The sequence below is a fragment of the Vipera berus genome (genome assembly GCF_964194415.1).
Source record: "Vipera berus genome assembly, chromosome: W".
Lineage (NCBI taxonomy): Eukaryota > Metazoa > Chordata > Lepidosauria > Squamata > Viperidae > Vipera > Vipera berus.
In genome coordinates, this window is record NC_138210.1 from 58,613,486 (window position 1) to 58,625,438 (window position 11,953).

An 11,953-nucleotide genomic window follows, 5' to 3' on the forward strand; every position below is an offset into this window, starting at 1 on the left:
TGCTCTGTAGAACTGTGGAGTGGAGGCTTTTCTTCAGGGGAAGACATGTCTCTTTCAAAAGAAGTTTGGTCCCTTCTCTATACCTGCAAATAGTTCTTTATTCTCACCATAGATACAGGTGAAACGCGAAAAATTAGAATATCCTGCAAAAGTTCATTTATTTCAGGAATGCAACTTGAAAGGGGAAACTAATATATGAGGTAGACTCATTACATGCAAAGCAAGAGAGTTCAAGCCCTGATTTGTCATAATTGTGATGATTATGGCGTACAGCTCATGAAAACCCCAAATCTACAATCTCAGAAAATTAGAATATTACATGCAATCAATAAAACAAGGAGTGTACATAGAACAATATCGGACCTCTGAAAAGTATAAGCATGCATATGTACTCAGTACTTGGTTTGGGCCCCTTTTGCAGCAATTACTGCCTCAATGCGGCCTGGCATGGAAGCTATCAGCCTGTGGCACTGCTGAGGTGTTATGGAAGACCAGGATGCTTCAATAGCGGCCTTCAGCTCTTCTGAATTATTCGGTCTCATGTCTCTCATCTTTCTCTTGGCAATGCCCCATAGATTCTCTATGGGGTTCAGGTCAGGCGAGTTTGCTGGCCAATCAAGCACAGTAATCCCACGGTCATTGAACCAGGTTTTGGTGCTTTTGGCAGTGTGGGCAGGTGCCAAGTCCTGCTGGAAAATGAAGTCAGCATCCCCATAAAGCTCGTCTGCGGAAGGAAGCATGAAGTGCTCCAAAATCTCCTGGTAGACGGCTGCATTGACCCTGGACTTAATGAAGCACAGTGGACCAACAACAGCAGATGACATGGCTCACCAAATCAACACAGACTGTGGAAACTTCACACTGGACTTCAAGCATCTTGCAGTGTGTGCCTCTCCATTCTTCCTCCAGACTCTGGGTCCTTGGTTTCCAGATGAGATGCAAAAGTTGCTCTCATCAGAAAAGAGGACTTTGGACCACTGAGCAACAGACCAGGTTTGTTTTTCTTTAGCCCAGGTAAGACGCTTCTGATTTTGTTTGTTGTTCAGGAGCGGCTTGACAAGAGGAATACGACATTTGAAGCCCATGTCCAGGATCCATCTCTGTGTGGTGGCTCTTGATGCACTGACTCCAGCCTCAGTCCACTCCTTGTGAAAGTCCCCAACACGTTTGAATGGCCTTTTCCTGACAATCCTCTCCAGGCTGCGGTCATCCCTGCTGCTTCTGCACCTTTTTCTTCCACACTTTTCCCTTCCACACAACTTTCTATTAATGTGCTTTGATACAGCACTTTGGGAACATCCAACTTCTTTTGCAATTACCTTTTGAGGCTTTCCCTCCTTATGGAGGGTGTCAATGATGGTTTTCTGCACAACTGTCAGGTCAGCAGTCTTCCCCATGATTGTGATTCCTAAAGGCTCAGGAACCCTTTGCAGGTGTTATGGCTTAATTAGCTGATTAGAGTGGGACACTTTGAGCCTAGAATATTGCACCTTTTCACAATATTCTAATTTTCTGAGATGTGGATTTGGGGTTTTCATGAGTTGTAAGCCATAATCATCACAATTATGACAAATCACGGCTTGAACTATCTTGCTTTGCATGTAATGAGTCTATCTCATATATTAGTTTCCCCTTTTAAGTTGCATTCCTGAAATAAATGAACTTTTGCAGGATATTCTAATTTTTCGAGTTTCACCTGTTTATCAGTACACATTTTGGAAGATCTCTGTATGTTAATGATGAAGCTTAACCAACTGTTAGTGGCTTTACAAATCTGCTCCTTATCACTTTGATTATATAGTAATTTACCTTGCATTAACATATCCCTACAAATAACCATCTGACCTATAAATCTGAATTTGGGTATGGACAAATTGGATAAAATCCAGGTCCATGTTTGTCTGGAAGCATTTCTTTCCATGTGGGACCACCACACTGGATTGGATGGTCATTCCAAGGATGGTCCTGAATTAGGATTGGTGATACTTGATTTTAGTTCTAGCATACTTAAGCACTGGCCTTGGATTGAGATCAGAGTATCTTCTGGTACTACAGAATTTTGGGAATTGATATAGAGAAACTGCCAGATGCTTATGTACTTGGGCAATCTTTTGTACTATACTCTATCTTCCTGTCTTTCCCATACCACCTGCCTGGAACTAATCATAACTTTTGGTAGTATTTTTAGATCCTTTCTTCACAGTTTCTCTTACAATGTCTATATCATTCTTAATGTGTTTTGCTTTATGTTTTCTCCAGGGTTCTTCTGGGCATATTTAGAATTTTGAGAACATGCTATTAGCAGTTTCATCAAATGGCTTCCATGCAGAATGTGGCAAGTCATTTCATCCATGTTTACTTGAAGGCAAACTGATGACGTTTTTCCCATCAGATCATCTAGATTTCTACTGCTTGAGCTTGCTTTATTATTTTCTTGGTAACTAGACTCACTTCCAAGCAAAGCCTAGCCTTTTATTTTCTAAGAATACCTGTGGAAACCTTGAGGAACCCAGGAGCATTCTTGGAAATAAAAAATAATGTCCAAGGCATAACAATAATAGAAATGCAGTAAAATGATATAGACCTCGATAAGGTCCAAGAAATGTGTCACAGAACATGTTGCCACTCCTTGCTGTAATACTGGGGACCCAGGGAGTAATCGGTATTTGTCTAGACACATCATGAATCCTTGTAAAGATGTTTTTCTTTCCAGTCTCTGTTGAACTCAAATTGCCATTAACACTTTATGACAATTGTGCAACAGGCAGATGTCAGAAGTAGATAAACAATCTTTTGAGTATCTTGTTTACCACTGCTAATTAATTGAAAGAGTCTGAAGATATCTAGGTAGAAAGTGTAGAGAACAAGCTAAGGGTTGATTTAACAGGACATTCATATTTTTATCCTTGAAAATTGAAATGTAAATAGGAGCCAGAATTAAAGAATGATATTTCCCAGGGTTTTTTTTTGGAAGCTAGTTGTAATTCATCATGGAGACATAGCATTAATACATACTGTGTGTGCAGTTTGTATTATTTTATTTTATTTTCAACTGTCTATTAAAAGAAACTCCAAAGAGTGTAACCCAAGAGCTGCAGCCTGCATCATCCTTTCTGTGATCCCCAGACTGTTTGAAAGGTGGAGATCCTTTTTTTTCCAAGAGTTTCTCCAAGTTTTTAAAAGGCAAAGTGGATCCTGGAGCTCCTACAGATGCTTTATTTTCAGACTTTAAGATGCCCAAAGCTTGACATAGTCCTGAAACTTATAGACATTGAACACTCTGCCATAAGGTGATAAGTCTTACCTAGAGGGCTCATGAAAAAGAGGTGAAATTTACCAATCTGCTTAATAATCTCTTGGATGTTATAATAGCTTAGCTCCTTTTGTACCATTCCTTACATTTTTTCCATGAAGCATAAAAGATAGTCAGTCTGTAACAGAGAAAGATTTTAGAAAGGTATTGCCTTAGAATCTTGAAGTCAAGCAATGGCAGAAAGATGTAAAAATAATAGCTGTTAGTAGAAGGAGTAAAACTGATTATCTGCTGGAACTCACAATCTTTATTCTGAGAAAACAAATGGGACTTTGTGGTTGGCTTTTTGTGTTGGCAAGAAGTTTGTATGATCTTTAGATGGCTATGTTGTCCATCCAGGAGTGTTCAGAGATCTGAGGACTGATTTAGATGGGATCAGATGTTCTGTTTTCTGAACCTCCTGAACTCTATGAACAAGTTCTGGATCTGCCCTCCTACTAATATCATTGCCTTACCAATTAAAATTCCAGCAGCACTCCCCACCCCCACACACATACGACGCAGACACATATATCATGGTTTCGCACCTAGAAAAGATAACTCAGATGTTTCCCTCTACTCCTCTAAACATCCATATTCTTAGAGGGACACTCTATCATATTCTTTTGTTTCGTTGACGGCCTTACTTTGGCCACAAAAACATTAGAACCCATGCTTTGGACTTACTATTAGAAATAATTTTATCAAAATTGGAATTCCTACAGATTAGACTTTTTAACATCTTAATTTGGGTAAGAGGAGAATCTTTTCTACCACTATATAGCTATATGCAGCATCAAGTAATTGGAAATTGGCTGATCTGCATCTGTTGATCCTTGCAGAAATGGGTCAATTACCAGAGATACCACAAGCCAGCATCTTGATATGCAGTGATTCTTCAGATTTCTTTAAATCTCTTGGATTCTATGCCAGTACTGAACTTCATACTTAATGCCAGTTTCTGGAGATAGCTTATTATCAGATTCAAAGCATTTATAGACATTATGTAGGACCCCTTTTCTAGGATATCAACATAAAGATTATTTTGAAAGTATTTTTGTTTCAATGAAAGTGGCAGAAATAGTTGTGGTGACCCTAGGCTTTTTTTTTGCCTAAACAGTTTGCCCCAAAAGCATTTGGAGAAAAGATGCTCATTAAACTAGATAAAAACATCTTTTGAAATTGTCTATGGATTTGGGTAAGTCTAGTTTCTATTCTCTTGGAAATTCACACAAGTAATTTCCTTTTTCTGAAAGACGTTTTTTACAATATAATATTGAACTTAAATACGTTTATTATAAATACAACCCTTTACATTTTAAAAAAATGTTTAAAAAAATTAAAAGACAAAATGGGGCAGAAAGACTATTGGGTACCCTGGTTTTAGATGATTCATCTTCAAAACAAATTAACTTCTGTTCTTGCTCATAAAATTGGTTAAGCATAGTGTGTGAGGGACTGACTCCTGAACAGATGTCTGTGCATATTATTATGGGCTATTTCAGGTATTATATTTATATGTTGCATTTTTACCTTCATTATCAGCCTTGGAGTCTGTGTGTTTGGAGCCCATGAATTTCATAACTAAATATGCCATTGAACCCCAATTCTTCTCATCCCCACGCCAAAAACTCTGTTGCCTTCCTCTCATAATTGTAGAGAAAGAGTTAAACTCCTGTTTTGTTTCCACATTCATGAGACCATGTCCTACAATTCCAAGTTCTCATTTCTTGTTTGTTTTGTAGAGGAAGTGTTCCCCTCTGTTGTAAATACAGGTACCAAGGAGGACTGGAACAGACCAGACTAATATTCACATACTGTAAATCTGCAGTTCAGGAATTAGTCTCCCTCATACTATTCTTTAACTCGTTTTATGAGTGCGAACAGAAGTTAATTGTACTAAATCATCTAAAGCCAGGCCCTCTGCCTCACTGGAGGGTTTTTTTTATACTTCTATATATTGAAACAAGAAGGTAGCTTAACAAAAGGTGGATGATACTACATTGTGCCCAACTTGAAGCTTTTTAGCTCTTATTTTGCAACCAGCATATTGTTCAGACTTCTCCCAACTTGCTAAATTGGGGTACAACTCTCCTTACCCCAGGCCAGTGCAGACACCCATATTGGCTGGAAAGCATGAAGGAACCAGTTTGAAGAAGACATAAGACTTCTTTTTTCTCCCTCTCCCCTCATCCCCAAGCAACACATTATTCAGTTTTCCCTTGTGGTTTCCTGAACGTACAAGAACATCTTATCTGATGAGGCAAGTCTTCTTTTTTATCTGTTAAGGAAAACAGGCAATGGTATTTACAACTAAGATACTAGTGTCTCAGCTAACGCTCTGTTAAGACTTTTTAATGATGGGAAGTTGGGTGACAGTTGTCTTGGGCCTCTGCTTGTGGATTTTTCAAAGGCATCCAAATGATCAGTATGGTATGCTGAATGCTGGATAAGATGGGTCTTTGGTCTGGTCAATTAGGACTCTCCGTTCATTCTGAGGACACGCAGTTTGGGAGCTACAGACAAAATTCCTGTTGTGACTTAACTTTTATTTTTTTAATGATCTGGGTTTCCCCCCCTCTTTTTGCAGAAGTAAGGTGACTTCAGGGGAAAAGGAAGTTAATAGTATGTGGGCAGTCTGTGGAGGCATCATAGCTTTGTTGCAAGAAATATTTTATAAGAGAGAGAGAGAGATTAATTTCTGGTATGTCAGACAATTCATCTAGATAGGGTGAGAATCTTCAGTGTCACAAACAGAGGAGAGCTCTTTCTATTATTTGGATTTGTCATTTTAAAAATTTTAAGGAAGCAATGGGTTAAATGCTGGACTACCTCTGAACACAAATATGTATTCTGAATATAGTATGGTTTCTTTTTAATTCAGGGATATGAATTGTGAACAAGTTTAGTGTCATGTGGTTTAGAAAAACAAACTGGAAATTCTTCTTTACCTATGTATTATATCTTCTGGTTGATTTACTAATTTAGCAATTTCCTAAAAGGAGAGAAGCTCTATTGAACATCATAATTAATTAATTGACAACCCATCCATAGAGATCACATCTCTAATGGGTAATGGGTTATAATATGTATATAACAGTCAACTGCATTCTGCCTTCCTTGAAACTATCTCTGTATCCCACAATATATAAAAAATACTATATAGAAAATATATTTTCTATGTGATTCTTTTCAGATATTAAAAATATATAATGTTCTTCTCAGTCATCATTTCTTGGGACTCAAACATACACAGTTCCCTCAATATCTCCTCATAAGACTTAATTTTTCAGTTTGCTATCATCCTTATTAACCTTTTTGCCTGTTTCATCCAGTTCTTCTGAGTCTTTCTTAAAGTATGCTGTTCAGAATCAGAGATAGTAGGTCAGCTACTGAGAATATAGTGGAAAGATTACATTCTCCAATTTGCAATTCTGCATTTCTGTAGTCTAAAATTTTATTTGCATTTTTAATAGTTATTTTATATGCTGCTTCATTATTCATTTGTGCTCACCTTCAGAATCCTTTTCATACTTATTATTGTAGAAAAACAGAATAACAGAGTTGGAAGGGACTTTGGAGGTCTTCTAGTCCAACCCCCTGCTCTGACAGGAAACCCTATACCATTTCAGACAAATGGTTGTCCAATCTCTTCTTAAAAACTTCCAGTGCTGGAGCATTCACAATTTCTGGAGGCTGATTAATTGTTCTAACCGTCAGGAAATTTCTCCTTAGTTCTAGGTTGCTTCTCTCCTTGATTAGTTTCCATCCATTGCTTCTTGTCCTGCCTTTAGTTACTTTGGAGAATAGGTTGAAACCCCCCCTTCTTTGTGGCAGCCCCCTCAGATATATTGCTATCATGTAAATTGCTGTGTGAAGTAAATTTGATTTATTTTTTCCCAACTAAATCTGCATTTATTTCTGTTAAATTACATTTTAAATCTGTTCCCTCCCCTATTTGAATTTTGTTTGTACTGCATCTTCTAGAATGACAGCTATACCATCTACATTTGTATTATCGGCAAATTTGAACAATGTTCCTGCCAACTCTTCATCCAAGTCCTTAGTGAAAAAGAATTGGGCCCAGGATAAGTCTGTGGCTGCATACTTGATATATTGCTCTCGTTTAAGAAGAACTATTAATGAGAAATCTTTGAGTACAGCTTTCAAGTCAAATTTTGATCCACCCAATGCTATTCACCCTATATATATCTGAGTTGTTAATCAGAATATCATAGGAGAATTTTCAAATACTTTTTTGGAATGAAACAAATCCACAGCATGTCCTTAATCTATTAAAGAAGTTAATAAAAAATAAAATAAAACAAGACTTGTTCTTAACAACTTCATACTGACTTCCACCTCATTATTTTCAAAATGCTTATATATTGAATTTTCACAATGTCAATGTCACAATGACTTATTGTAGTTCCTTGGGTCTACCTTTCCCCCCTTTTGAAAATAGGAATAACAATTGCCCTCTTCCAGTCATCTGTTAATTTAAATGTATTTATGTATGCTCGCCTTTGAGTCAGTCCTGGTCATGGACAGGTCCACGCAATTTTCTAAAAAAAAATTTCAGGAGTCATTTGCCATTGTCTTCTTCCAAGGATTGAGAGAATGACTGGCACACAAGTTACTCAGTACACTTCTGTATTTAAAGTAGACTAGAATTCAGGTTTACCTACATTCCACATGGTAATTTGGGATTTCTCAAAAGATTTCTCTAGGATATTTAGATTAGAAATAGAAATAGAGAGTCCAAATTGGTGTAGTGATTAAGGCACCAGGCGAGAAACCAGGAGATTGTGGATTCTTGTCTTAGGCACAAATCCTGTTGAGTGACCTTGGGCCAGTCACTCTCTCTCAGCAGTGGCATAATCTTGTCTTACCAAGAAAGCAATAGAGACTTGTCCAGAATCAACACTGACTTGAAAGCACAAAACAAAATGACAATTGATATTTTTGTTAGACTGTCAGCCAGGTTTTTTTAAAATAATAATAAGGAACTTCTTATCATGTGTAGAAGAATGCAGAATAATGTTTTTGTTTTAGTCTAATAAAAACTTTATCCATTATTTCGCCTTGGAGATTTGAATTTGAGTACTTTCAAGTACCCTTAATCTTTTAAGATCAGGCTGATGTTCTGATGTTTCAGTCTGTCCTCAGTTAACAGATGGAATGAATATTTATGTTCTTAGAAGTCTACTAGACTTCCATACAGTCTATACAGGAAACTGTAGGTCCACTAAAGAGAAAAGATGGCAAGGAAATAACAGGCAACAGGGAGAAAGCAGAACTGCTTAACTCATACTTTGCATCAGTCTTCACACAAAAAGAAACTGTAGCCAAACTATAACCCCCCAAAACCTCTGCAAAGACAAATTAGAAACCAAAGTTAAAATAAGCAAGAAAATGGCAAGAGAACATCTATCTGACCTTGATGAATACAAATCACGGGGGCCTGACAGATTACATACCAGTTCTGAAGGAGCTGGCAGATGTTATCTCAGAACTGTTGCACCTCATCTTTCAAAAATCCTGGAGCACCGGGATAGGAGTACCTGAGGATTTGGAAAAGGGCTGATGTGGTTCCCATCTTCAAGAAAGGAAAGGAAAAAAAAACACAAACCCAGGAAACTACAGACCAATCAGTTTAACATCAATACCTGGGAAGATCCTAGAAAAGAAAATAAAAAAACAGATCTGCGAACAACTAGAAGCAAACAAAGTTATAACTGGTAACCAGCATGGGTTTGTTAAAAACTGATCATGCCAAACCAATCTTATTTCATTCTTTGACCAAGTGACTACACTAATAAACCAGTGAAATACAGTGGACGTAGTATACTTAGACTTCAGTAAAGCATTTGATAAAGTAGACTACAACCTACTCCTTGGTAAGGTAGAAAAAGGTGGAATAGACAACATCACCACCAGATGGATCTGTAGCTGGCTGGCAAACCGTACTCAATGTGTAGTCCTCAATGGCACTATTGAGGAGAAGTATGGAGAGAAGTAAGCAGCGGGGTACCACAAGGTTCCGTCTTAGGCCCAGTACTCTTCAATATCTTCATCAATGACTTAGATGAGGGAATTGAAGGGGAACTCATCAAATTTTCAGATTACATAAAACTGGCATGAGTAGCCAACACCCCAGAAGACAAACTCAGGATCCAAAAAGATCTTGACAAACTTGAACAATGGGCCCTATCCAACAAAATGAGTTTCAATGTGGAGAAAAGCAAAGTTTTACATTTAGGTAGGAAAAATCAAAGGTACAAGTACAGACTGGGCAAGACCTGGCTTAAAAACAGTAACTGTGAGAAGGACCTTGGAGTCCTAGTGGACAATCACTTAATCATGAACCAGCAGTGTGCAGCAGCAGCAGCCCAAAAAGCTAATACAATCCAGGGTTGTTTGTATAAACAGAGGCATAGAATCAAGATTACTCGAAGTATTAGTATCGCTTTATAAAACCCTAGTAAGGCCACACCTGGAATATTGCAGCCAATTTTGGTCACCATATCACAAAGAAGATGTTGAGAGTTTGGAAACATTCAGAGAAGAGCAACTAAGATGATCAAAGGCCTGGAGACTAAAACATATGAAGAACGGCTGCAGATCTTGGGTTTGGCTAGTCTAAAGAAAAGAAGAAATAGGGGAGACATGATGGCAGTATTCCAGTATTTGAGGGGCTGTGACAAAGGAGAGGGGGACATGTGATTCACCAAAGCACCAGAAGGAAGGATGAGAAACCATGGTTGGAAACTGATCAAAGAGAGAAGCAACCTGGAATTAAGGAGAAACTTCCAGGCAGTGAGGACAATTAACCAGTGGAATAGCTTGCCCCAGAAATCGTGGGTGCTCCATCACTGGAGATTTTTAAAAAGAGGCTAGATGGTCACTTCTCTGAGATGGTATAGGTTCTCTTGCTTGAGCAGGGGGCTGGACTAGAAGACCTCCAAGGTCCCTTCTAGTTCTATTCTATTTTATTCTAACTAAAAGAAGAGGCCAGTAATTCTGTCTCTTTATTTTGTTGTGTATTTGCTAGATTTATACCTTTCTTCCAGAAGCTCAAGGCAGCGTAATTAGCTTTCTTCCTCCCAACAATAAACCTGTGGGAAAGTGTTAAACTGAGAATAGTCACCCAGTGAACATTTATTGCCAAAAATGGACTTGAACTCAGGTGTCCCCCAATTATTTAGTTGTCATCTTTGCTGAACAACTGTTTATTTTCTTTTCCTTCATTTTGAACTTATCAGATGTTCACGCTTTGAATTTTGTCTTAATTCATCTGATCTTTAAATAAGTCTGAGAACACCACTACCACACTGAGCTACTTATCAGTATTCCTCCTTGGTGATCTGTCCCTCTTTTCATCTCCTGCTTCTTAAAATGTCTTTTTGGACTGCAGGATATGCACAGCTAACTCGGCAGCTGCCACTGAACATCAGGTATTTTTGAAGCCCAGTGACAAAAGACTGGTGCCTTTCATCTCCTTCACAAATATTCCACTGGAGAGCCCACGATCTGATTCAGCAAGTCTGTTGTTCATATGGCATTACTGAATCACCTTGTTCTGCTCTCATTTTTTTTCTCTTTTCATTTCCTTGGCTAGGAGTATTCAGTTCAGTATTTGCAGCCAAGAAAAGTGGGGGGGGGGAACTACTGAGACCCGGCAAAGAAGACGAGGCAACCACATCCTGCCCAGAGCCTGAGAGCAAACTTGAAAGTCCTTCACAAGCTCGTCTGCACTTAGTTTGTTACTCCCTCCCTCCAGTTTGCAGCCTCCCTTGCTCAGTTGGCCTCCTGTGTCCTTACTGCAAGAGCCAGAGGGTGAAGGTGGCTGAAAGAGAAACAAACAAAGAACAACAACAAAAAAACATTGCTAGGAAGCTGGTAGACAAAGCAAGAAAAATGTTCCAGAGAAGGCATTGTACCATACCCTTCCCCTCTGTGAATAAAGGTAAAGGTAAAGGTTCCCCCGCACATGCGTGCTAGTGCTAGTCGTTTCCAACTCTAGGGGCCAGTGCTTATCTCCGTTTCAAAAGCTGAAGAGCCAGCACTTGTCCAAGGATGTCTCTGTAGTCATGTGGCCAGCATGACTAGACGCCAAAGGCGCACGGAACGCTGTTACCTTCCCACCGTAGTGGTCCCTATTTTTCTACTTGCATTTTTACATGCTTTCAAACTGCTAGGTTGGCAGAAGCTGGGACGAGTAACAGGCGCTCACTCTGTTACACGGCACTCGGGATTCGACCCGCCAAACTGCCAACCTTCTGATCGACAAGCTCAGTGTTCTAACCCACTGAGCCACCGCGTCCCTCTGTGAATATGTGCTTCAAATTTGTGTTGACTCTTAGTGACCACCTAGATACAATGGTGCGTAAAAGCTTGGCAACCCTTTTAAATTTTCAATATTTCTGCTGATCTGTTCTCCACACAGTCCTAAAAGGAAATAAAGACAACCCAGTTAAACAAATGTGTCAAAAATATGAAACTTGTTCATTTATTTATTGAGGGAAATGATCCAAGTCTACATATTTATGTGTTGGCAAAGGGATATGAATCTCTAGGATTATCAGTTCATTTGAAAGGGAGATTAGAGTTAGGTGTTTTCATCAATGGAATGATAATCCAGTGTAAGTATGGGAGGTC